Source organism: Pleurodeles waltl, chromosome 4_2 (assembly GCF_031143425.1).
Source record: "Pleurodeles waltl isolate 20211129_DDA chromosome 4_2, aPleWal1.hap1.20221129, whole genome shotgun sequence".
NCBI lineage: Eukaryota > Metazoa > Chordata > Amphibia > Caudata > Salamandridae > Pleurodeles > Pleurodeles waltl.
This window is the reverse complement of record NC_090443.1, coordinates 474,407,866-474,434,516: the sequence shown is the minus strand read 5'-3', so window position 1 is coordinate 474,434,516 and position 26,651 is coordinate 474,407,866. Positions and strand designations below refer to the sequence as shown.

General features: G+C 45.5%; 1 protein-coding gene across 2 annotated transcripts in view; it reads left to right on the top strand.

The window, feature by feature from the left end:
- Positions 1 to 3,923: 3,923 nt before the first annotated feature.
- SPC24 (SPC24 component of NDC80 kinetochore complex) overlaps positions 3,924 to 26,651 on the top strand; it is a 59,232-nt gene continuing 36,504 nt past the window's right edge. The window contains exon 1 of one of the 2 annotated variants that reach the window (XM_069231817.1): positions 3,924 to 4,199. The gene's annotated coding sequence lies outside the window, so the exon portion shown is untranslated. The remainder of the gene's footprint in view (positions 4,200 to 26,651) is intronic. The other variant, XM_069231816.1, reaches the window with a different exon arrangement.

Sequence of the window (26,651 nt, the reverse complement as noted above, 5' to 3'; positions counted from 1 at the left end):
GATCATTGCGCAGACATTTCAAGGACTCTGTGCATGCTGAAATTCTTTGAACTGGAACCTGTGGGATCCATTCTGAATGGCCGCTGGTTCAGCATGGCAGAAGATGGGGGGTGGATACAGCTTCCACAGTCAGCAGAAGTGTATTTACATCATTCCTGTGGCTGGAAACCTAGACCCAGAAGTGAAGGAAGTAGGATATATGGCTACCCTTAGAAATTCAATCAGGATCTTGTTATCAAAGGAATGATGATTATTTTATCCTAAACATGTCCATTTCATAGATTATCGGAATGAGGGTAGGACTGCAGTTTCTATTGTTTACGATGAGGAAGCTTCTAAGCAAGGCTTGTCCTTTAGTCTGTGCCGGGTTATTGGTTCAGGAAGGCTGATAAAATCCAGGTGCTAAGACCAGTTCTATCATTTCTGAAATCTTAGACTATAAATGCACATCCACTGTCTACAAAATTTGTATAAAAGCGTGATGCCAACAATTCCTATTTGTTCCAGTACGAATCTCTTCTTGATCAAAGATAATGCTCCATGTAGTACTCAAAGAACTGCTGTGTGAATAGGGTTGGAGTCTGTCTGACAGCCAGTCTCCTACAAGTGAGGGAACATCATACTCATTTTCCAGACAGGGAATGTGGTTCCACTGTCTAAGGTTTCAGAACCCGTTTGGGTGATCCTCTTTAAAGTGTTGTTTTATGGCTGTTTCTCAGACACAGCCTTTGTACAAAGTTATGGCTCTCGCAGCAGGTGGCAAGTATGCTGGATTCAAGCAGCAATATCCAAAACAAAGGCACAATGAAGTGTGAGATCTCTGCACCTATCTGTTATCAGTCTTCCTGAAGCAGTACTCAGGGACAGCCAAAAAGGCAAGCGCTGACTAGAAACGTCCTCACCTTAAACAGAAGCTGCAGTCACACCCTCGTGTTTACCATTTGCTAAATGGCAGTGCTCAGGAAGCACTAATCTAAATATACATGCGGTATAACATCGGACAAAATCATATTTCGATTAATGTCTCAATGAATATCTCAATTATTAATCTGTAAAAAATGACTTTACAATACATTATTTATTTTGTTCATTGTCATCGTAATAATCTTCACTCTTCAGTGTATGAACCTGAAGTGTGCTTTTTTATATAAAATTAAATACCAAAATCAAAAGCAACTTACAAAAAAGAATTACAGAAAAATATAATACAACAAAAACAATTATGTCAGTTCAAATCATGCTTCAGTCTTCCAAACCATTTATGCCATGTTTCTGCACTCCTTCTTTGTTATGCTGTCCGCAAAGGAGGTAGTCCTTTAGAATGGTATCACACTCTGTCCCAAATAGTTATTTGAAAATATTCAAAATTGAATGGCTGCTCCTATACAAGGTGTAAACGCGTTACAGCCCTTCCTTATTCTGGGTCTCCTCGGAACTTATGGAATAAGGAAATACCTGGTAATAAAATTATATATATATTTAAAACAGTTATCATCGCTAGAAAAAAACTAAAAATTAAAACCAAGTTCAACTGCCTAAGAATGTAGTCCCATTAGAGCCAGATGTAAAACAATTTCTTAGCTTTGGCCTTAGTTTCTCCACCATGAAGGACAAAGGTTTCATGAAAGTCCCAGTGCCATGTTAGAGAAACAAGGAAGGTGTGTGTGAACCCAATACGCCCGGAAATAGCAAAGAAAAAAATGTGGGTCATATGCACACACCATTGTTCAGCCCCTTGTTTAAATCCAGTCATCACCCAGTGCTTATAACCTAAAACATGCTGAGGCATCTTTCTGGTGAATCCGATACTGAAGAGACCAATGTAAGTGGATTTAAGAACAAATCATAATTTTGTGCAGGGAGCAAAAGCATGCTCCCCAAGAACGGATTTTTTTAAGACAGTCATCAGTGAAATTGAACATCTTAACAACAAAAAGATGTTCTTTAGGCAGAATTGTAATAAACTGGAGACCAATGCTATTCAAGACTTAGCTAATAATAAATCCATGGTGATAAAACCGGAGGACAAAGGGGGAGGTATAGAGGTATGGGACAGCTCCAGATATGATCAGGAGATAAGGTGTCAATTAAGCAACCAGGCTCATTATTGTCTAATAAAGGAAAACTCCACTAGGGATCTAGCAGGCAAGATCTATCAACTCACTACAGAAGCACTAGAAGGATGGATCTGAAAAAGAGAATTGTAATTTTTCTACCGGAAGGACTGCAGAACCCCAGTTATATAAGTCCTCACTAAAATTCATAAGGATCCGGGCAATCCACCTGGCAGAACCATTATCTTTGCATGAGGGTGTCTTGTAGAGCCATTGGCACAATACATTGATGTTATTTTAAAACCATTTGTGATTAACACACAGGCCTACATTAGGGATTTCATGGATGTCATCAACAAAGTGGAGGGTATGGCCTTTGATGAAAGTAAAAAGTATTTGGTGACCTTCGATTTCAAGGCACTTTAAATGAATATCCTCCAGGATGAAGTGATACAGGTGATAAGAGCTACCTTAAAAAATGACTGAGCCCTCACATTCCAGTTTCACATTAATTTTTTGGTGTCCCTTGCCACACTATGCTTGAAGAATATTTTTTCAGATTCAAAGAAGGCCTATATTTGCAAATAAAAGTGTGGCAATGGAATGCAGCTTCACACCGTAAGTAGTGAATCTCGTCATGGATTGTTTTAAAAAGAGATGTGATTATAACAATGAAAACTCATATAGTACCAATATCAGGCATTGGTTCCTATTCCATCAATGATGTTTTCTTGATGTGGGTAGGGGTCAAACAGACACTTGTAGCATTCCATGAGTGGCTTAATTTAAGGACGGCTGTTCTCCAATTCAGTATGTCAAGTGACACTAAAAAAGTCAACTTTTTAAATCTTTGGATTAAGGGAAAGGAAGGGCACCTAGAAGTCAGTGTTTACACCAAACCCACTGAGCATAACACCTTGCTGCACTTTTCCAGTAGCCATCCTCGTATTTTGAAAGAAAACTTGCCATATGGACAATTTCTCCACATTTGGAGATATTGTTCTGACAGGAATGATTACTTTAAGAATGCCAACATTTTAATCAACAAGTTGGTAAATAGAGGCTACCCTAGAAAATTGGTCAAGGCTGCCTCTAAAAGAGCTTGGTTTATACCTAGGGAGACATTACTTGTGCCAATAACACTTCAAGAAGAGTATGTATCTTACTGTATCAGTATTCTAGTTCTGGTTATCAGTTATGTACCAGCATGGTTTATTGTTATGTTATGAGTTTACCTACCAAAGTATGCTAGTCAATATTAAAAGTATGTATGTTTTGCTATGTACATAGTAATGCATGTCTGCATCAGTCTGAGACCATAAATAAACTTCAACTTGACTGAAACACCAGGTTTTGGTCCGGCGTCGGCTACACATCCGGTTATTCTGGACAAATAGTTTATTCTCCCTGGGCCATATGTGCTAAAGCATTTTCCCATAGACACAGAACGGGTAAAACCCTTTGATACATCTGGCCCTCTGTGTCTAATGTAAATTAAGCATTCGCTTGTGACAAGCGCCCCGATGCCCTGAGGTCGATTTCACGCTACATAAAACTTCAAAAGAAATCCCAATCTTTTCAAACCTATCTCACGATCCAAAAATCTGTTCATTCATTTTAACGGGATCACGCTCTTGGGCATATGTCTTAACCTTCATTTTAGAGTGGATGGGTTGATTATTCGTGGCCGTGAGAATCCGCATACAATAATAATCCGCCTTCTCCCCAAACAGAAGACGACCACGTCTGCAGGCGGATTTTTCTCTCTAGTGAAGCGAGAACTACGATACTCTATGGTCACAGCAGGCTCATTGCGCATGTGTCATTGCAAAGCTCAGCGACGCTTGCGATTGGACGATGAGAAAGACGGTTCTTCGCAAGGAAACCCTACTACTGGTTGGGTGTTTGAACGTGGTGGGAGCGCGAGCGGGTAGGCGGAAGCTACGGTTTGGTGTCTCGCGCAGGGTTGCGCCGTAGGACTCGCCTGCGCCGGGGGTTCTAGTGAGCTCATCAATACATCCTCTATGGGGGGACCCAAATAAAGGATACACACGGCGAGAACTAGCGAGGGGACGTCCCCAGGCCGGGGTCCTGTTTACACCAGGATTCTAAGGATAAGAAGCTGCTGCTGCAACTTACTGTCAGGTAAGAGAGAGCGTGCGACGAGGTAAACCTGATCAGCTTCATCTCACCCGGTGTTTGCGGGGAAGTCGAATGCGAGGTGTGGGTGATTTTGGTGATAATCAGAGTTAGAAACAGTACTAGAAGTGGAGAGTATTTATTACAGGATGCTATAGAATAGAGTTCAAACTGTGGTAGCAGAAAAGTGGGAGAATCTGGAGTGGCAGAGTAATGAAAATCGGAGTCTGACAGTCAACTTATCTTTTTTTTAAACTCAGTCGCAAATAAATTGCAAACGAGATCTAATGTGACATTAAATCTTCCCTGTGTTACTTATTTGGTCGCAAATTGGCCACATTTTAAAATCTCTTGACGGATTAAGGCATCTGTTGCAGATATGTTTGTGGGTTCTGCAATCTTTAGGGGATAATAGAGTAAGATAACTATGGTGGCAGGGATTTAAGTGGGATTAAATACGCGTGGGGGTGTTCTAAAAGGGTTGTGGCGTATTTAATTAATGGTGTGGCTTAAACATGTATTCAAAATTTCTGTGATTCCCACAGTCTGCCACCGGACAGGAATTTGGTTACCCTGAGTTTTTTTGTTATTGCATCGAGATATATAACACAATTGACATACACATAAAACCAGCCAGGACAATTGGCTTTGTCAGTGGTTGTTAGCTGTTTAAGATGAATGAGTAACAACAATTCATTTGCTGAAAATGTTAACATTCTGAAATTGTAAGACAGTAAATTAAACAAGAGACTTGTGGAAGAGGTAGAGGTCTTCAGAGTGTCTCAATCACTCCCGTTATGTTTCCTTTATGTAGCCATGTATACCTATTCTCTCTCTTCGTTTTATCCATCTGCCTATCTCATACCTCCTCCTCTTTACTTTTCAGCACCCTCTTTTGACTTTTTATGAACGCATTTCCTCGCATCTTGATTTCACCTACACCAAGCATGCAAGCACATATGTACCTGTAAGCACTGCAGTTTCTTTTACTTTTGGTTGTCAATATTCTGACAGGTGTATGGCTCCTTCATACACATTTGCACTGAATCACAATTGCAACTGGAATATGTGCTCACTGCTCCCTGTGCTCTGCAGAGGGACCAAGGTTTGGATGATCATGTATTCTAAACACCTTTTCGATCCAGTGGCAGGCACTGTGAGAAATTCGCACTGCGGTCAGTCTCAACTCCACAGATCTCAGGCATTGTTCATTATAACCATGTGGCGATGACTCAGTTCATAGTACGCAATATACAAGGATAATGTGCTACACAACATCCTGGAAAGAGCTAACACTTAAGGTATGTAAGATTATTCAAAACATATGAAACATAAACAGGAGTTAAACTGCTATCCGTACTACATTCATGTTTTTTACATTCATTGTTCAGAAACTGAGAGGGGTGTGTCCAAAATGGCTCCCTGATCAGATGCAAGACCGCAGAGCTCTGCCGCCGCGATAATAAACAGTGGCGATTCCGGGCCAGCAGTGGCCCCACACCGGCGGAAAGCACGCAGTATTGGGTGGTGAAAGAGGCGAAGGAGAATTAACGACGCAGGTGTGTCTGCTTGGCCCGTGGCGGTGGACTCCGAGTCAGAGGTACGGCGCGAAAGGAAATGGTGGCCGCAGCTGGGCCTTGAGGTGCAGTAGGCGCACTATAGCCCCCTATCGCGAGGTGGGACCCAGCAGAGGAGCCGGTGGGGGGGGCCTGGCGGATTGGCCCACTGGAGCATCTGCCCGCTCCCAGAGTGCCCTGCGACAAGTGGCAGTGGGGCTGTGGCCCAGGAGAGAGGAGGCCACAGGACTGATGGCCATCAGCTGACAAAGAAACTTAACAGCCACTGGGTGAGCGGGCCCCTGCTCGCCCACCGGAGTGGCAGACTTGAGGGAGGTCAGTGATCGGCCTGGGGGTGCTCTCCCAGGCCGCCGCCGCAGGCTCCGTGCAGGGCGAACCTGAAGACAATATGGCAGCCGTGGCGGGTCTCTAGTTGAAATTGGACTTGCAGCAGCCTATACCGAGTGGCTCGGCCCCAGGGAGTGTCTAGTGGAGACTTGGAGCAGCCGGTCCCAGCTCGTGTTGCCTGCCAGTGCAGATCAGGGAAGGCAGCCAGGAGCAGGGGGAGGCAGGATCCGCTGAGCATCAGGGGCCTCCAGAAGGCACGACTGGACTGATCGGATGGCCCAGGAGGGAAGGTACCTTGATTTGAGGAGAAAGGGTGCAGTAAGCGGACCCCAACATCTGGGGCTAAGGAAAGGAGTGTGAGGAGTGGAGTGGGGGCCCGGATGTGCAACTCACGCAGAGGTGTGGATTACTCTATAGGGCCACATAACTATTAGGAGTGACTCTTCATACCACCTCCCCCTAGGTCAGTGAGGGACATCGGTCGGACGGAGGTGGGGGATGGAGTAAGGTGGCATGGCAGGACCTAGAGAACGAGGACAATTCGTCAAACACTGGGCCGCACCTGTGGTTAGGGCCCTCTGGCAAACGGTGGAGCATGACCACGGTCTCACGCTATAACAGGGCAGACGGAGTTGAATACACTTCCGCCCCGGATGAACTAGGGGTGCCCCCCAAAGATAAGCAAGGCCTTGCGAGCCAAGGACCAGAGAAGCAGGAGAGGTCACCCGGGAACAACTTATTATACAAATCAAAGTAGCCTGTCGGTGTCGGGAGGCGCCGCTGTTGGAGGAGGACTCCGTCACAGTCTTGCCCTTGGTGAGGGTCAATGCCTGCAGGGGACTGAAGAGACGGGCACAGCAAGAGAGGTGGTGTAAGGAGAGCATTGGGATGCTGACACAGAATTTTGTGCCCCAGATCCTTGGTCGTTACCAAGTAAAGCCGGGAGGCAGTGCCCTCTTACCCCCGCTTACACTGCTCCTGCTGCCCATTCCGGCAGCATGGCGAATGCTCGTGTGATGCGGAAAGACTCCTCCATCAAAAAAATGTACACAAAGCCAACAGGAAAGAAGACAGACCAAGCAGAGAAAGGCTCCCATTGCCCTGTGTGTCCCGCAGGGACCTAGTCAGACGTCACCTTGGAATTGGATGCTCCTGTTATATGGTAGTTTCTCGAGAGCCTCTTTACCACACTGAGAGATGACAGCCGCCATGTAACAAGAATTAAAAGTGGATGTCAAAGACATTAGATGCAACATGGGCGAATGGGTACAAAGAATCAGTTCCCTGGAGCTTGTACACAACAATCAAGATGAGGAGTTAGAGGAACATAGGTGCGAGATTTTCACTCTTGGAGATAAAACTGCAGACCTCAACTATCAGCTGGAAGACCTTGAGAACAGATCAAGGCGGTGCAATATATGCATCAAAGGCGTCCTGCTCCAGGCCGATGGTGGGACATTATCCTAGACCGCACACACAGATTGCCAGCTTGCTCCCCGGGGCTACCACAAGGCATTCTATCATGCCTATATTACTATCTGAAAAAAGAAGCCATCAGAGCAGCGGTCAGAGATTAAAACTTCATTGGCATTGAGGGCACCAAAGTATGGCTCTATCAGGACTTCTCCTTGATTACCCTACAAAGAAATCTTCTTCCCCTCACCGGCCTTATGCATGAAAAAGGGATCAAAAATAAGTGGGAACACCCTTCCCGCATCACCTTTGTGTGGAACAACGAAACACACAGCCTTCACACGGAGGAGGCACACATTGCTGGACGGGGAGGCACTGGGTCCGGACAAGTCAATCCACACCTCTTCCCCCTCCCCCCCCCCACAAGAAATCCAGGGCCCCGTCGGTGCCGCTGGTGCCCAACCAACAGACCAGGTGAGAATGCTTGAGCAGTCGGCACTGCTCCAATAGCTACAACAGAGGGAAAGCACCTCCGACACAGACAGTGACTAAGAGGGGACCCACCGGAAAGCAGTCTCTTGCTTGGTCCGATCACGGGGGGCCCTGCAGCGCAACATGGCTGAGGGGGGCCGTTTCACTTTGTCCCAGCAGCAGCCACTAGCCGTTGGCAGTGGAGTTCACCCCTGTATCCCTGACTTGATGAAGGACTCTGCCAATGACATGGACCCCAACGCTACATCACTTACGCAGGTTCCCAGGCGGGGAACCACATGCTTAAACTGTTGTTTGGTTGATTTTGTTTTCCTCACACATAGATTGCATGGGAATGGAGGGCATGCACTACCTACGCATGCAGCAGACCTCAGACAAGCCAGTGAGATGGGCACTATTCGCCCCCAGTAAGGCGAAGCGGACCAGGCAGCAGGCCTATGGTTAAGGTTCTAAGCTTAAACGTCTGTGGTTTGAATGCCCTGGTTAAACACCTGGTGTTCCTCTCTTTCCTCAAAGAATCAAAATGCGTTATCTGCCTTATCCAAGAGACAAACTTGCTTAGGGCTGACTGGAAGCGATTGCGCTCGAAATGGTTTGACCGTCAGAACTTCACCTTGGACCCAAAGAAAACAGCTGGGGTAGAGATCCTCTTGGATACTCACTTATCAGGGAAGGTGGTCCAGGCTCAGTTTGAAATCACAGACAGGGCGCTGTCGTTGCGCATTGCCACACAAGGATATACATTCACACTAGCAAACATGCCCTAACACCCATCAGGAGACATTCTTAGAGGAGGCTGTAAGGCAAATACTGACTACACCAGACAGGGACATAATGATTGGGGTGACTTTAATCTGGTCCCACATGCAATAATGGACAGGTCCACGCAAAGGGCAGGCCAGACGGACGCACACTCCTCTACATTTCGCCAATGCCTGGCAGAGACGGGTCTGGTGGATGTCTGGCGACCACGCCATCCACTCGACCAGAGCTACACATTCTTTTCTGCAGTCCACCCGTCCTACACCCGGATTGCCTATTTTTTTTCCTCTCCCACCATCTGAGCACAAACATTACAGCAGCAGACATCTGGGTGGCAGCCCTGTTGGACCACTCGCCCATCCTCATCCTCATCGTCTGTCGCTTGCCAGTACTTTCGGCACAGCAACACTCCTGGCGCCTAAACCACACACTCCTGCGCCAGGACGAGACGACTTCAGAAATAACTTCAGCCATCACAGAGTTTTTACAGCCTAACGATAACCCAGGTGTCACAGTGGCCCTACTTAAGGACATAATGAAGGCGGTGCTCTGTGGCAGCTTTATTGCAAGAACGGCCTGTCTGAACAGGGATAGAAGAGATAAGAGGGCTCGATTGGAGACTGAGGTCAGGGACTTAGAGGAGGAACACAAACGTATAGGTGCCTGTAAAGTCAGGAGGCAGCTAACAACTGCTCGCAAACAATTCAAAGCCCTGGACATGGGCAAAGAGGAATATGCTCTCCTGCCCTTAAAGCCAAAATTCTATGCTGGAGGGAACAAAGCGTTGCGCTTATTAGCGCTTCGGCTCTGTACTCAAACCCTTCTGCATCGAATAATGGAGGTAGAGGACTCCCAGGGCAACTTGGCAGTCCAAGATGAATACATAGCACAAGCATTTGAACACTTCTACACCCCACTATACACTTCTGAGCACTTAGAGCCCAGTCAAGCAGAATTCTATCTGGGGCAGCTGCCACTGAACCGCCTTTCCAATCTTGAATCCGCAGCTCTAGAGAAAGATATTAGCATTGAGGAGGTGCTGCAGGCCATACAAAAGCTAACTTCCGATAAAGCACTGGGTCCTGATGGCTACACAGCAGACTTTTACAACACCGAATTAACTAGACTCTATAACTCTTTTAGTGTAGCTCACAGACTCCATGCTGCTAGCAACCATTATAGTCCTCCCAAAACCGGGCAAGGGCCCTAACATTTTGTTCATCCTACCGGCCTATCTCACTATTCAATGTAGCTGCTAAGATCTCTATGAAAATCCTGGCAGCCTGGCTTGCCCCACAAATGCAGCACCTGGGTGACCCAGACCAAGCAGAGTTTATACCAGAACGAAACTGCATGTGACAACACTAAACAACTGTGTCACTTAATCAACAAGGCTCACCCCTGCCTTTACGGTCCCGGCCCTATATACTTCATGTAGGGGTAGCCAGAATTTGAGTCTGCAGTTCATACTCTGGACAGTATCTCCTCTTGTAACCAAAGAATAATGATTTGCAAATGGTGGTCTTCTAAAGACAAAAAAAGCATGAGTGTAGCTCAGTTCAGCAAACATGGACTAAATCTGCACGTTTTTTCCTCTAGTGCCGAGATGACTGTATATGCACAGAAGAATCACCCAGTAACAAGCAAAAGTAAACATGTAACAGGCTGAATCCGTTGATCTCAGTAGTAGTAGTAGTAGTGTTTGTTGTAAACTATTTTGGGGTGACCAGTCTGGACCTGCTAACTGCCAACTATCTGTTGGTTTGGGTTGTATTTTTGGAATATTTGCAGTAACATCATGATATCCTTTAGCCTTTATGGGCGACCAACTGTCAGTAAGGTGTCGAAAGAAATTGGGGTACGTTTTCCAGGGGCATGTAGGTATGGGCCTGTTGAAAAGATGTCCACAGTATATCCAGGGTACAGCAGGATTAGAAAGGGAGGGAATGTGGCTTTTGGTGTACTCACAATATGTGTCTAGTGGATCAAGGTCCCCTTATCTCTGCAAAATAAGCATAGTGTGAACATGGAGGGTGATGTATTGAACCATATTAAGTGATTGTTGAAACTTTACTCTGGGGACTACCTGTGTGTTTTTAAAATGTTTAAGTGGCCACATGAAAGTGGGTGAATGTGAAGAACTTTGATAGTTCAGTGGATAGAGTCGGTAAGGGGTGCATATGTTCTAATGCTGGTTTGAGAATAGGTAGAGGTATTTTCCTCACTCTAGCAAGCATGGAGGCACAGTGTAGACGAGTTGCAGGCTTTTACTATTTGTGGTGCAGTGTTATCTGAGGGGTAAGCGGGCACGAATGTATAGGATAGGAAAATGGGGGATTTGGGTGTGGGGCAGGATGCAACAAGAGAACAGAAATTAGATGATGGCTTATTTTGGCAAGGAATGTTTTTGGTAACAATCGCTCCTGGTTGTGAATTGATACATATTTCATTTCAGTGGTGTACTGAAAGAACAATTGTATACAGGCTGGTGACTTGTGTCCACTACATTTAATTGATTTGAGGAGCAGCAACATAATTGGAGCAACTAAAGAGAGAAGGAACAGGACAGAGGAGGGCTTGCTGGATTTGAGAGGGGTAGGTTTAGGACAGAGCCTGAAATGAAGGAATGTCTGCTTATGTTGAAGTAGGAGGTGTGGGCAGACAGCCTAGAGCCAGCCCCCTCTTCAGCAATTTTGGAATTCATTTGCAGTGACTGTAAAGGCTAGTAGTTGAGAAGGATGGGAAATCACAATGGGACAGATGCAGGCACCCACCACCCATTCAGGGGATGCATGACACCCCAAGGCAGGCATTCTTTCAACTATCAGCCAGTTGGCACGAAAACTAGGAAACTGGTCATGTCAAAGTATAATGTAGCAAATAGGCTAGAAGTCTTTAACTTACTAGCGGCCACAATTTTGGAGAAATCACAGATCAAGGCATTTCCTCATGAACCACCCTTAGGCAACCTAGAAGAGTCAGGCACCCTGAAGCATGTTAAGGCTGCATTTAACCTGGCATCATGCCAGCATATAGAAGCTACCTTGGCCATGTAATGAAAAAAAGGAAGCAGAAGAGTCATTAGAGCACATGCGATCTACTGTTGGTTGTTGTGCACGATTATACGAAGCAACATTAGGCACATTAAATTTAACCAAACCTCCAGTGGGATCCAGGATGCAAACATGGAATCAACACACTACCCTTGGTGGAAACACATTTATCCTTAATACATCAACTCATGCAGATAATTTACTCGCAACAAGCGACATCTGGGACATGGTTCACCTGGCAACTCATCAAAACCTGCCATGCATACGCAGTTACTTGGAGGGAATGCACTTGAAGGACATATCCAACAGAAAGTGTTTGAGGCATAAGGTCAACAACAGGGCAGGGCTTCCCAGATTCATCCTCAGTTGTACAGTGTACAGTCAAACCACCATGCATGCATGGAGCAGTCATTAAAGCGGGTCAGCAGTCCAACAAATGCCAGTCCTTTCAGAGCCTGATGAATGCAACTGCCACGTGAAGCCAGGTTGACACTCAATCCACCCTACAACCTGCTTGGACCCCACCAATTCCCCTGATAATTTACTGTGTCAAAATCATTTACTGGGTGTGTTTCACATCCACCTGGTGACCAGCTAAAGCTCTTTCGGATTCCTAGGGTGACAGAAACGTCCAATTCAACCTTTCAGCAGAAAGCACATAACTGCTACCTCTTTTGTAGCATGCACATACATCTAAGATTTGCCTGGGAAATACTGTGGGCTTTCAGTGTGTGTGTGTGTGTGTGTAGTGGAGGGCACAGCCAACTCCAACAGAAAACCCAAATATTCCCTTGTTGGGCTCACATCCACAGCCATAGTCCTCTTTCCCGTACCCAAAGGCCCTTTTTTTCTCATCCGCTTTAAAATGGGGCCACCGTACATTACATGTATCGTAAGGAATACAAAAGAAGTGCTTATCTGAAGCTTCAAAATTCCCTACACAGAACCACTGTTGGGCAGGTGGCACGAAACCTCAGCTAGACAAAATAAATGCCAGGCAGAAGGAACTACAAATAGTGGGTAAGGAAGGTTCATTTGAAGTACAACCCTCATAGTGATATTGTCGTCTCACTACTCTGAATCGTCTCTTTAAAAAGGGCAAGTACTAAATGATCCACCACTGTCTGACTCAAGGGGGCAACCTATGCAAGGACTAATTGAGTCCGGAGACCTGGGTGCTCACCTATGCTTCGTTTGAGTCGATTTGTCAGGGATGCTGTAACAGATGCCTATATTGCCGTAGAGGGCATTTTATTCTTTGTTTAGGCAGCTTCCATTTACCTGATTTCCATTTCAAAGGGAATCTATTACAAGTTCTTGGCTGATGAGTCTCGCGAGTGCCTTTCAAAAGATTCAGCATCTTTTAGGAACGGGCCATGAACAGAAGTAAACCTGCATGCAGCAAACTTAGTTCTCATGATGACTTCCGACTAGTGGGCAAATTAAGTCTGCAACTGTGTGAAAGACACTGCCCAAGGCCTAGTAGTGCTACTTGCACATCAGGCAAAAAAAACACAGCAGCCCCACAACTTGGATAACTTCCCTCAATATTGATCTTGCCCCAGAGATGGGGCCATCTTGCATCGTGACTGTTCGCATCCAGGACTTTGTAACTGTATTACAGCTAGTTTTAGCACAGGAAAAATGCAACACATGGCGACAAACAGGAGTTAGGTGGCAGGATGAATTGTATGGCCATAGTCCATACAGTGAGTATTTATGAAAGATGACTAGCATGCACTAAGGCTGGGGTCACTCACAGACCGCATTCTGTAAAGTTGGGGCATGCTATGAATCTGGACCCGCGATTGGTGCTGTTCTTTCTGGAGGACTTAATTTGCCCTGGATCTGGGGGCAACATGCCCATTAGTGATATGTAAGCAGGCAGAGCTATTCACAAGTGAGTTTGGCCCAAAGGATTTGGAACCATATTGAGTTCTGAAAGATGCGCCACATGTGACAATTTTCTTGGTGCAAAAGTGTCCCGACATTCAACATTATGACTTTCAAGCTCGTCCTGATTCTGATATATCTGTTGCTATGATGCAGGCTTCTAACCAACAAGAACCTTGTCATATGTTCTAACATCATGGCAGCAACGCAGATCATCTCCATGTAAGTGTTCCAAGGTGCTGCGCAAATCAAGACGCCTGATGTGCACCCACATGCTGCTCAATATTGAGTTTCACTTTCTTTTTTTGGTGTGTTCTTGCCGTGTGAGAGTTTCTGGGAGGAGTGCACAGGAGCAGATGAGGTGCCTAAGGAATGCTCTTAATTCCTTAATATGGACTTCACAACAACAACTAATTAGGTTTAAACTTTGTTCAGTTACAATGAACTGGTGACATAGCCAACTAGTCCTTTTTTTTGGTAGAGCTTGGCAGCGCTGTCTGCAAGACATGTTGTATTGAATGTGGGATTTTAACCACGTCTACTCTTGCCATTCATTCTTTGTTGTGTTTGTCTTAAATGCTTTATTTTTATTGGTGCATTTTGTTAAATGTCCCTCCTTTGCATGCTAAGTTCCTCCCAGGGGGATTTCACTAAGAGAACATTTTTGTTGGCCATCACACTACGCTATGCTTCCTCCTTTTACAGCGTGTGATGGCCCCTCCTCTCACCTGGGTTTGGTTTTGCCTTTAATCCCAGCCACGAACCTTTCTCCTCGCCGCTGTGCCCCATGCTTCATGTTCGAATGCATGTTTTTTTTTTTTTAACAGTGAGCCTTGTTTCAATTTATGTGCAAGAAAAATCCAGTTATGAGTTACAATGCTAATAGTTCTAACTCAAGCAAGTGTGAGACCTGTTGCTTTGCAAATGTTTGTCTTATGTGGAACCATGTTCAGCTGCTGTTTTTTGAAGCTCATTTCAAGCCACATGTATAACTCTACCCAGAAATTTGCTAGACATATCTATTAATATCTGTTTCTTTCACAGACTGTTGTTGAACAATCGGAAATGTCTCCTTTCCCTTACTACTGAAATCAACAAGTGGGTCAGGCTTGGTTGTGGGGCTAGTTTGTAGGATCCATGGGCTTGGTTCAGTGAAAAATATATAAGTGCCTGTATAAGATGTTTACACACTTCTGTTTATTAATAGTAATAATGACTAACTGCATAGTAGTAAAAATTAACAACGTGTTGTGGCCAATAAATACATAAAGCTAATGTTGTCTACGGGTAGTAACAAAGATTCCCTGGCCTTTTACTGCCTACCAGATTTGAGAGCACTTACAATTACATACTTGTGGACAAAGATTCATGGGGTTAGTTCTAGGTGTTTCATAGTAACCGCCTCTAATAAACATTACTTAACTGGACTACGCATCAAGCGTATGTTAGTGACAGTGAAGATGATCAGTAGAAAGTATAGCCATATTGTATGGCCCACAACACTCTTTTATAAAAAGCCTATTTGTGAAAAGTTCAAGGAAGGGGTATTTTTTTAACCTGTTATAACTGGAAAAATGTACCTTTGGGTACTTTCTCAATGTAATTATTTTCTAGTACTAAACATTTATTTGCATTTCAACCCAATTCACCAGATAAGTAACCGAACTTGGGCATGCGTCTGTGCTGTTTAAACAATTAGATGAATATTTATGAAATGAAAAAATTTTCAGATCACTCTACATATATTAGGAGGAATAATTCGCACATTAAAGTAGTTGTGAGTTCTATATAATACAAATAAGATCCTTGATTTGTCAGTCTCACTAATTTATACAGAAGTGTTAGCATGTATAATCTTAACTTGTTGATGTGTCATAAAGAGATTCACTTCTACGACACTGAGTAGTCTCCGTATTGGCACACTGTTATCCTGTCCACACCTAAATCAGTCCTGATGTAGCAGCACTCAATGGAACTGATTCACAAATGTAACATTGGCTGGATACTTGCGCTTATGGCTGAAAATGCTTCTACCTACTAGCAATTCACAAAAAGAAAGCCTAGCCTAAATAGATTTACTACTGCGGATTCTTCCACCACTAATGTGGGGAAATCTGGGGTAGTACATCCAACGCAAAGTATGGGTGGTGGGCATAACAAGGAGTGGTTTGCTTTTTAAGTTTGTGAATGCTCCCAAACCTCTTTGTGGGCATTTTACAAATTCTGATCCCCCTTCTGACCCTTACTCTGTGTTCCTCAGAAGCTGGGTTATTAATACTGTTTCTGTTCATATTCACTTAATATGAATGAAAAGGGAATTATTTCACAAAAGAAATTACTTAAACACACAAAAGTAAAAAGGTAGAGGACAATTTGTGAAAACATAGCACCAATGAAGTTTACAATAATGTCAGCTAAAGTGCTCCTTGATAAGCGCAACATCGCTCATGCTGAGCAAAAGTGATGCATAAAAACGAAATCAGAAAAATTCAAAACCAAGATTCAAAATTATTTTATGTATAAAAGCCTGGTCAAAACCTCACAGTATGTGAGGACACCACACTAGGGTCAAGTCTGTTAAATTTCCATAGACTGTCCGAATCCAATCTGGTCCTATTTGATACAGGCAGAAATGAACACACAAAAGGTGATGGGAGTAATGCTTGCAATTTGTCTAAACAATGGCGATCGATCAGGGTAGCATCCCAACCCATCATTCTTTTGCTCACCATGCCACCTCAGTCTGGTCCCAGCCAAATGCAGATCAGCCTTGACCCTGTCATGGCAGCAGTCCATCACTAACTGCCAGGCCCTCCCTAAACTGGAACACTAGAAACCCTGGACCGGTTTGCCCTGGTTTTGGGCTGCTCAGCTGGGGACAGCTTGGTTCCAGTGACACAGTGAGCATGGGACCCATATCTGGGCATATCCACGTCACTTAGAACGGTACATGAAACACACAAAAAGGTGGTGAGAGGAGTGCTTGGCTTTGTCTAACCACTGTCGATCGCTCTGGATAGCATCCCAACCCCCCGTTCTTTTGTTCACCCTCCCACCTCAGTTTGGACCCAGCCATATGCAAATCAGTCTTGACCCTGCTCCTCGTGGGAACAATCCAGCCCAAACTTCCAGGCCAGGCCCCACAATGCTTGTTTCTGGTCCAGGGAAAACCTGGCCTGGCAGTTCGGGCTGGATTGTTCCCACTGATTTGCATATGGCTGGGTCCAAACTGGGGTGACGTGGCAAGCAGAATAACAATGGATTAAACCCAGGTCTGTGGCTAGGGGTGAATGTTTGACAATGTTCAGCATTCCGTCCATCATCTTTTTGTGTTGCTATAGTTGCTCTAAGTGGGAAGGGTATGCCCAGACATAGGTCCTGTGCTCACTGTGCCACTGGATTCAAGCTAGCCTGGCTGATGAGGGGTGAAACCCCGAAACCAGTCCCAGGATGCTTGTTTCTGGTCCAGGGAGGACCTGGCCTAGCATGCAATGTGATTCGACAAGCAAATACTAAATGTGGAAGGCTAACCAGTTCTTTAATGTAGAAAACCTATGAACGAAATGTCATTTCATGGAATACCCAGTGCACATATGTCAGGGCAAACCTAGAGATAGATCAAAAGATGGCTTAAAAAGACATGTAATTCCTGAAAATTAACAAGGTAAGCTGATATATATAAATGTGCACTCACCAAGAAGTGTACTGATCATTCCAAGCCAGTCACCAAATAGTCACATCCAATTAAAAAATGTAATTGTAAAAAGGAAAGTCACTAATACTCACTACACAACTCTTTTCCTTAGCACTCTTTTGAGATACTCATGCCAACGCCTCAGAAACCTCACGTATGGCCAATTTAAGGATCAGACTGGACTGTTTCCGCAGGACTGATTAATTTTCAGAGTCTGATATATTGACCACACGGTTCCTTGAACATGGATACCCCAAGTGTTTATTGAAAATAGCTCCAGAGAGAGCTTGGTATTCCCTAGAGGATATTTACTGGAGCCTAAGTCAAACAATGACAGTACCAACTGTGATAGACTTACATGTGTTACTACTTTTTGTGCACATAGCAATTAAATCAAAAAGGTGATTACCAACACTGAGATGTCATGAAATTGATATGTATGACAAACTCTGACTTGCTTTTAAAGGGGGGACAAATATATGGGACTATGTTGTCAGGGCCCTGTTACCTTCTCTTGCACACAATTTACAGGATCTTTGGAATCTACCTCCGATGTTTGGGCATTAAAATTTGTGGTGTATGTAAAGCCTTTGACTTCACCTTAGAACATAAATAATGTATACATGGTAATAAAAAGCCCACCAACCCCCCCCTTCTCAGCATGTCCTTCCAACACATCGTCCTCAGTCCCTCCCTTTCCATTGTCGTACCTTGTGCACTCATACCCTCAGCCCACTCTCTCGCATCCGGATCTCCAGCGCCCTCCTCAACCCCTTAAAAAGCTTCCAGTAACTCTGCCCAGAAATACAAATCTTCCCTCACTCTATCATCTGTTCTAGCCAGTTGAATGTGCGTCTCTTCAGCCACGGCCGATTCAACTGTATCCCTACGCCATAACATCACCAACAGGACTCTCCTGCACAGCCACCCCATCACTACATGCTGCTTGGCAACTGGCAACTACCAGCGCCAGCTGCAAAAACTTCCAGCGCATTGCCTGCCTCCCGGGCTTTTTAGTTATACCCAGGATACATCATTTGTAGGTCTCTTCCACCACAATGCCAGTCACTCTCTCCAGTCTCACCATCACAGTTCCCCAAGAAGCACTCACTGCTGGGCACAGCCTTTCCATATGTAGAAAGGAGAGGCCTGCCGCCCCGCATCTCAGGCAGTCCACCAACCTGCATACATTCTGATCAGTTTGATTGGCGTTGGATACGTACGGTGTAAGTAATTGAAGTGTATCGGCTTAAACCTGGCATTTCAAAACACCCGTCAGTTAAGCTCAAAACCCTCCTTCCATACTTTCTCCATGTATGGCAGGAAAGCTCTCCTTAACTCTGTCCCATTTGAGTGCCCTATAAAACAAAGCCACAGTACGCCACGCATCACTGAGCAATAACAATTGCAGCGTATCTGTCGGGGGCCTCGGGGAAACCCCGTCCAAATCTCCCGGGCCGTACTGGCAATTTTAGCAGAGGAACTCCCCACTCCCCGCCAAGGACTCTGTACAAGTGTTCTCAAAAGTAATATACCGCTCATCCGGATACAGATCCCTCCAGCAACTCCCTGCTCTCCAGCAAGCCACCAACATAGCCTCACTGATGCTTGTGAACGGTACTAATGACCAAATACCCACCTCTCTCGCGAACAGAGGCCATTTTAGGAACCTGCTAATCACTCTCTCCCACATTTCTGCCGCCGGATGCACCAGATAGGTGAAGTGGCCCGACACCCTAGTCCCCCTCATCAGCAACTCCAGCAGAGGCATGGTCCTGCAGGTTCCCTTCAGCAACCTCTACTCCCAGTTATCCTCCACATGACCCATCACGTTGCATGTTGTAACAGAGCCGCATTATAATACAGCTCAAGATCAGGCAGGCCCATGACCCCCCCTCTTTACGATCTAGCTTATGTGTTGCCAATGCTACTCTGCTTCTTTTTCCTGGCCACACTGTAGAGAACAAAATAAACTATCCAAAGATTCGAACGTGCTACATGCTATCATGTACAGTGAGTTTTACACATTATACAGACACTGGGAAAGGAAAACCATCTTCGCAACCCCGATCCTACCCACCACTGAATGCGGCAATGTGTTCCAAAATGTAACGTACCTCGCCAACCCCTCCAGCATCCTCCCCGTGGTGTGATAAGATCGGCCCTCTGTCTCATGTGCCACCATGATTCCCAAATACTGAATAGTCTCTGTCTTCCAAGGTAGCCGCAGTGGAGGCAGCTGTAGGCCAGACACTGTGTGCAGTGCCCCCAACAGGAACCACAGAGTAGTAAGTTTATTAACCTTTAGATCAGCCACAGTTTCAAACTCGTCCAGGTTGTCAAATAACATTGGTACAGAGTCCCTGGGTCTCCTCAAGTAAAACAGCATGTCATCAGTGTATAGCGATATCAAATGTATGCTATCCCCAACTTGTATTCCCTAGTCCCTCAGTTCTATCAGTTCACTCCAGAGCTTCACCGCCAAGGACTCCATGGCGAATGCAAACAGCGGGGACAGGGCGCATCCATGACGGGTGCCCTTCTCAACCTCCCAGTCTGCCAACACCAGCCCACAGTTACGCACTTAGGACCGAGGTGCACTATCTATAAAGACTCTTTACTCAACCGGGGAAGCCCGGACCAAAACCCATTTGCTGCAAGACTTAATGCATCTACATCCAACCAAGCATATTGAATGCTTTCGGATATCCACAGACACCATAGCTAACTCCACACAGCTACCCTCAACAGAATGCAGCACATGAGTCAATCTGTGCAGATTCATAGCCGTGCTTCTGCCAGGGATGAATCTACACTGATCCTCTTAAACCAGTGTCCCCACCACCCCCTGTAGCTGCTCGCCAAGGACCCTGCAGAGCACCTTTTTGTCGGCATTAAGCATTGTCAAGGGTCTGTAGGCCGCAGGATCTGATGTATCCCCTCCTGGCTTTGCACCATATAGACCACTTCCTCCCTGAGTGTGGGAGACAGCACATGCCTATGTCTAGCTTCCCTAGAGACTTCCACAGTGATTCCGTTAGCTGCGCTGCATAGACCTGATAATATTCCATTGGGAATCTATACCCACCCGGTGTCTTCCCCCGGCAATCTTTCCCAGCGCCTCCCTCCTGGGTGAGCTCAACATCTAGTTCCTCACAGATTGCTGGCGAGAGCACAGGAAGATCCATCCGTTCGGATACGCAACCACTGTATCCAGCCCCCAGACAGATTAGCTGTAGGAGCTAGCCTACCATAGCCCACTAGTCTCCACACTCATAACTCCCCTAAATCCAGTATTTAAGGGACACCCCTGTCACCAGAATCTCAGATTTGATGGACTAACTTCAACAAAAAAAGGACAAAGAGGAGCTCTGCATCACCGACAACCGGACTCTGCCGTCTGCACCAATGCAAAAGAGGTATACTCTGTCCCTGTGGCAACTGACTGGGAAGTGTGTGATCGACCCTCGTCCTTGGCTGAAACTCGTCACTCCCGACCAGGGGGACCCCTGTGGACGCCAGAAGCACTCTGTCTCCCTTGGACTGGTGGCACCGGTGCCCTGCAAACTGAGGGCACAAAGACGCTCTGAAACAGAAGATGCGCCGGCCATCAGGCCGATCAAGCGATCAACCAGATCCAGTTGGTAAAATGTATTGTGGGAGACGTAGTCCGGCCTTCCCCAAAGTTACAGGCCGCTAGCATACTCCCCTGGACTTCCAGATGTCTTCAAAAAACTTTGCTTTGCCTACCACTACCAAGGCTTGTTGATCACCAGCCTGGTAACCGACTCCTAACTCAACGCTGCAACAGGAGAGCACTTCCCAGCACCTGTGACTGAAGTCAGCAACGACCCCACAGCTGAGTTTTTGCATCCCCTTTGTTGCAGCACCATGTTCACGGGAAAATCGGCACCAGCGCGAGTCCTGTTCAGCACCACTGATAGCCAGCACAACTCCGCACCCTTACCCCACTGACCAGATGGAAGTGGACTGACTGCTGTAGCCTAGTCCCGGGACCCAAACAACCTTAACCCTACCAGGTTTTCCCGCAGCACGACCTTCAAGTGGTCGTTTGTCATCAGTGGCTTCCTGCCATTAACTTCAGCGTGAGTCCCGTTCAGCACCATGGACAGCCAGGGCAGCACTGCACCCGGACGCCACAGGCCAGGTTAACCCAAAGTGACAGTCATGATCTGGTCCTACGGATTGCAGAACTTTAACCAACCCCAAAAGGGTTCCACACAACTCGATTTATAAGGGCGTTTTTGCAACCAGTGATATTTCTCTCATAGACTTAAATGCAACATTTAAGTGCCAGTTCTGCTGTGATTTAATATTGCTTAAAATCTAGAACGCTGGTTATACTTAATCAATTCTATTTGTTTTGGTGTCTAAATTAAGCTAAAAATAAGCTCTATTTTTATAAATTGGTATTGGAGTTCTTTTGAGTCTTGTCAGTTACTTATCGTCTATGTGGTGCTCTGAAATGCTTAACACAAGTTCCAGACTACTCTTCGCCACACTACCAGGTCTGAGCTAAGGATTTATTAGTGTGAATCCAAGTACCATTTTTGGGGTATAGTGAGAGTATACATGGTGACGACTAACCCCCACACCACATAATACTCCACTTTCCTACACTGCCTTAATCACCTCCCACTAATTCATTCTGCTAGCCCTCGTACCCCAGTTTCTATCCATATACTCAGTTAGCGCTGCAACCAATGTCTCCCAGCATGCCGGTTCCATTAGGGTATCAGTGGACAACCACCTGCTACAGGGGCCACACATCGACCTCCCACCCACAAACTCAAGAAGCAAAGGCAAGTGGTCTGATGAAAAACACCCCAAATACTTGGCAGATATTACTGAGGAGGCTATGTTGTCAGTGCCCAATGCCCTGTCCAATCTATTGTAGGTACAATGTGTTAAGGAGTGGCACAAGTATTCTCTAGCTGCTGGATGCATTTCTCTCTGGACGTCCACACACCCCACATTCTGCATTACCATTCACAGCAAGTCCACCATAGTCAGATTCGTCAAATGCTTCGGAGGCCGCCTATCAAGATCACCACCTAGCACACAGTTAAAATCCTCCACCCACAGTAACCTGGTGGTCACGCTGTCCATCAACAACTCTTACAGTTTCAGATTAACATCTCTGTTGTCGCTGTTAGGTGCATACACATTCAAAATACAAATATCCGTGACATCTAATGTTCCCTGCACTAAGACTTATCTGCTGCTCGGATACGCCTCAGAGTACTGCAGCTTAAACAGGTGCCACCCACACGATTAAACATCCCCTCCCAACCCTCAATAGACTGAGTATGTTGATGAGTATAACTGACCCCTCCACTTTTGTCACAGCTAACAGTCATCATCACTTGTGTGTTTCCCGGAGAGACTTTATGCATATTTCTTCTCTGTGCAAATAAGACATCACTTGGTATTAATTCACATACCCATTCCGCCTACACCCCAAACAGGTCGTCTGACATTACAAGTGACTATCTTCTAACTTTGTGCCTTTCATCCACTGATGTTGCTGCCTATCACTGTTCCCCGCCTCACCCCTGAAACCACCCTATTCCCGTTGTCTTGCATCATCCCCACGCAACTCCCACAGCCAAACCAGCCATATAGCCCTCTTCTCAGTACCAGTAAATTATAAGAAAACAAAGCTGTTAAAACAAACTTCTCCCCGCCCCCTGCTGAACCAGTACTCTTGGCATAAGATGATTCCTTAGGGTTTGCACCCTGGAGGAGCCACCGTCCCTCCTACAACCTATTCTCCGCTGTCCCCCCCCCCACGGTCATTCCTTTGCAGCTCTCTCTCACGCCCAGGGACCTGGTCCCATAACTCCAGCCAAGACCATACCTCTTTTGGCTTGTCAACGAAGTGAGCCTTAGCAATTACTTTAAGTTGTGCAGGGTGCATCAACGTGCAAAAATGTTCCTAGTTTTAAGTTTCTGTTAAACTCCCAAAAAGGATTTCCTTTGCACCTTGTTCATATAGACTGGAAAGATGGTGATTTTATGATTCTTGGTGCACACAATCAGCCTCTAGGGTTGCCTTCAGTATGCTGTTGTGTTCCCTATAGTTGAAGAGTTTCACTGTTATCACCCTAAGAGGTACCACTTTGCTGCAGCCTCGCCATCAAGGCCCTATTAGCCCTTTCAATTGCAAACATGGGTGACAGGTCTGTTAAGGTAAATTTTGTTTTCAGCCAGTCCTCCATGAAGCTTTTGACCGAGGCATCCTCTGCTCTTTCTGGGAAACCCACAAACCTAAAGTTGTTTTTACGTGGTTGTCCTTCTGCATCCTCCACCTTGTTCTCCAGAGTTGCAGTCACTGTCATCAGTCGGTCACTTGCACCCTGAGGGTTGTGACTTTAGTCTGCAGGCCTGTGACTGAATGTTCAGCAGTCGTGACCCTTTCATCCACCTTACGGAGGTCCTTGCAGAGCAGACCCTCATCAATCGACACCACAGCTATCTTCTCTTCCAATGCCATTTGAGATCCCTGAATGGCTTCCAGGAGGGCAGCGTGGGATGGTTCTCTGTTTTGCACTGGCTCCCCTGCCCCCAGCAGTCCTGTAGCCTTCAATGCAGCTCCCTTTGGGATGGTGTACTGCTTTAGAGTGTTGCACCGGGGCCCTTTGGAAGTCTTATCCTCCCCATATCGGGGGAGGAGGGGCCCAGGCTGGGGAGGGTCGCTCTCTTTATACAGGGACGTCCCCCTCAAGGTGTCAGTCCAGGCAGTGCAGCGCAACACAGCTTCACTCTCAATCAATTGCTCAAGCACTGGGACACATTATGGAGCAAGTGGTGGGCCCAGGTCCGTCATGTGGCGCTTACCTCTTTGTCAGCGCCGCCACCAGCTTGTTCCTGCATCCAGAATTGCTTCTTGAAGGGCCACAGTGCCCACCGTCTTTCTAGGAATGGATAGTTCAAATCTACAGGGGAGCTGAGAGGGGGACATCATCTCACCCCTCAGGTCAACAGCTGCATCATTCTGCTCTCCAATGAAGCTGTACAGGATGATGCTGGATTTATACTTGGTATAAAATATGAAAAAGGACAACCTAATATGCCCTTGTAGGCGTGGGTACAAATATAGAACAAGTAAAGACGTCGGCAAGGGACTTGTTTGAACCTGAATACTTCTATAGCTGGTTGCTTGGAAGTTCTCAGATGCCCAAAAATAACATCACAAATAAAGTAAACATGTTGTTGGATAGCATAAATCAACTAAACCAATTGACACAGCAGGTGTAAATATTAAGTAGACTTGTATTTCAAAAGCACAGCAATTTCACAAAATTAGGGTAATAGGGATTCAAAACTTGAATCTCAGCAATACATGGACATTGCGGAAATATGTGGTTTGGTCAGCATCACCGCCACCATATATCAATGTATATAAAACCCACTCAATATACTAGTGTGGAACTGTCCCCAAACGCAACTGAGATCCATAGCTCGCAATCAGAAACAAGATATGAGTGACAGGTTGGGTTATATGTCGACAATTTGGTCCCAGTTGTAAACATCAATTATACCATCTTCAGGAGTTGAAATTTAAATGAAGAAAAAAGACTCCTTATATGTTGTAATTTCAAGGAATTGCTACATAGTCACAAAATATCTCTTGATTAGAAAAAAAAAAAAAAAAACTTTACAAGCAGTGTCACATTGGACGCAAGTGCAGGACCCAAATACTTCAGTGTGGAAGGTTCCCAGCACTTTTATTTATACTTGGGCCAGCGGAGTGCATCCGATGGGCCATCTTGCCTGGCTAGGTAGCCCATTGTAGCCATATTAACTGTGGTGCTCGAGGTGCTCTCCTAGATCATTTTTCAAGTGTAAACCACACGGAGTTTGAGCTCAAATGGTTTGTACTCAAAAAGGTTGTCAGGAACCCCAGAGGAGGTGACATGGTCTCAATATTTAATTTAGGAGAATGCAAATGGATACATCTTTTAAACAAGGTACAAAATCGCCTGAATGAATTTGAGGAAATCAACCAAAAAGTAGCCTCCTTCAGTAGTGGATAGATATGCCAGTGATCACATACATTGTTCAGTTTTCCATTAGCCTTAAAGCTTTTCAGAGCCTGTTTTACATTTCTTTATTTCCCTCTGAGAGTTGGTAATTAATTTTTTGTGTTCAGCCATGGGTTATATTGCCACATTGTTTTAAAAAAAAATGTTTTTCTTCCTTTGGTGCCCTGTAGTTTTGATATTTGGACACCTCTGCACAGTGTGCCCATGTACCACTTGGACCTTTCGTGGCCTATATCACTACCTAGAGGCGGACATCTTGAAAGGATGCCATATTAAAACTTCCTAATTTTGCATGACCTTAATCTTCATTTTGAGGATACCACGTGTCACTTGGTTATTTCTTTCCTTGATAACTTACAAGCATTCCATTTTACTTAAGTGATTTAGGCTCCTTCACACAAGTTAGGACATTTCTTGACCCCATATTTGCCAACTCCTCTTGTGTGTGTGCCTCCTCTTATACCCGCGGTGTGGTCGACCATTTTATTCTTCCTTTTTGCTGTATTCACCCCAACTTCTACGCCACCAGGTGACCGGCACTGCCAAATGCGGAAGTGGTCAGTGGTAGCTTTGATTGCTAACTGTCTTATTCGTAGACACTGCATAGGCACAGCAAACTTGCATGTAGAAAATTGGATTATTAAAGCGTTAGACTGCATTGCACCTATGACGAGTCGCATAGCTTCCAGCTCCAAACGATCTGCAGTATGGTTTAATGATGAACTTCTGGTACAAAAGAAGACTTGCAAACAACTAGAGCACTAGTGGCGTAGGAATTACATCATTGTAGATAAAAATAACTATGATAAGGCACGGAAGATATATCACAAAAAGATCAGGCAGAGTCCTTATAGTGAAACCTTGTATTCTCTGGAGGGTGTTGTCTTCCTCACCTCCCCCCCCCCCCCCCCCCCCCCCCCAAATATGCTCAGGATTCTTCCTGCAAACTCTTCCATATAGTGAAATACTTGTCTTCTCTGGAGGGTGTCGTCGTCGTCGTCCCCCCCCATTACTAAGATGGTGAAAGACTGCAATTCGATCACCCAATATTTTTCAAATTTGCTCATAGTTATGTGACATTTCCCAAGGATGCTAGAAGAGACCCTTTGTTCTGAAACTTGACCTGTACCATCTTATTCTACGAGAGGGTTCCTTAGTCTCAAGTCTATCTATGCAAG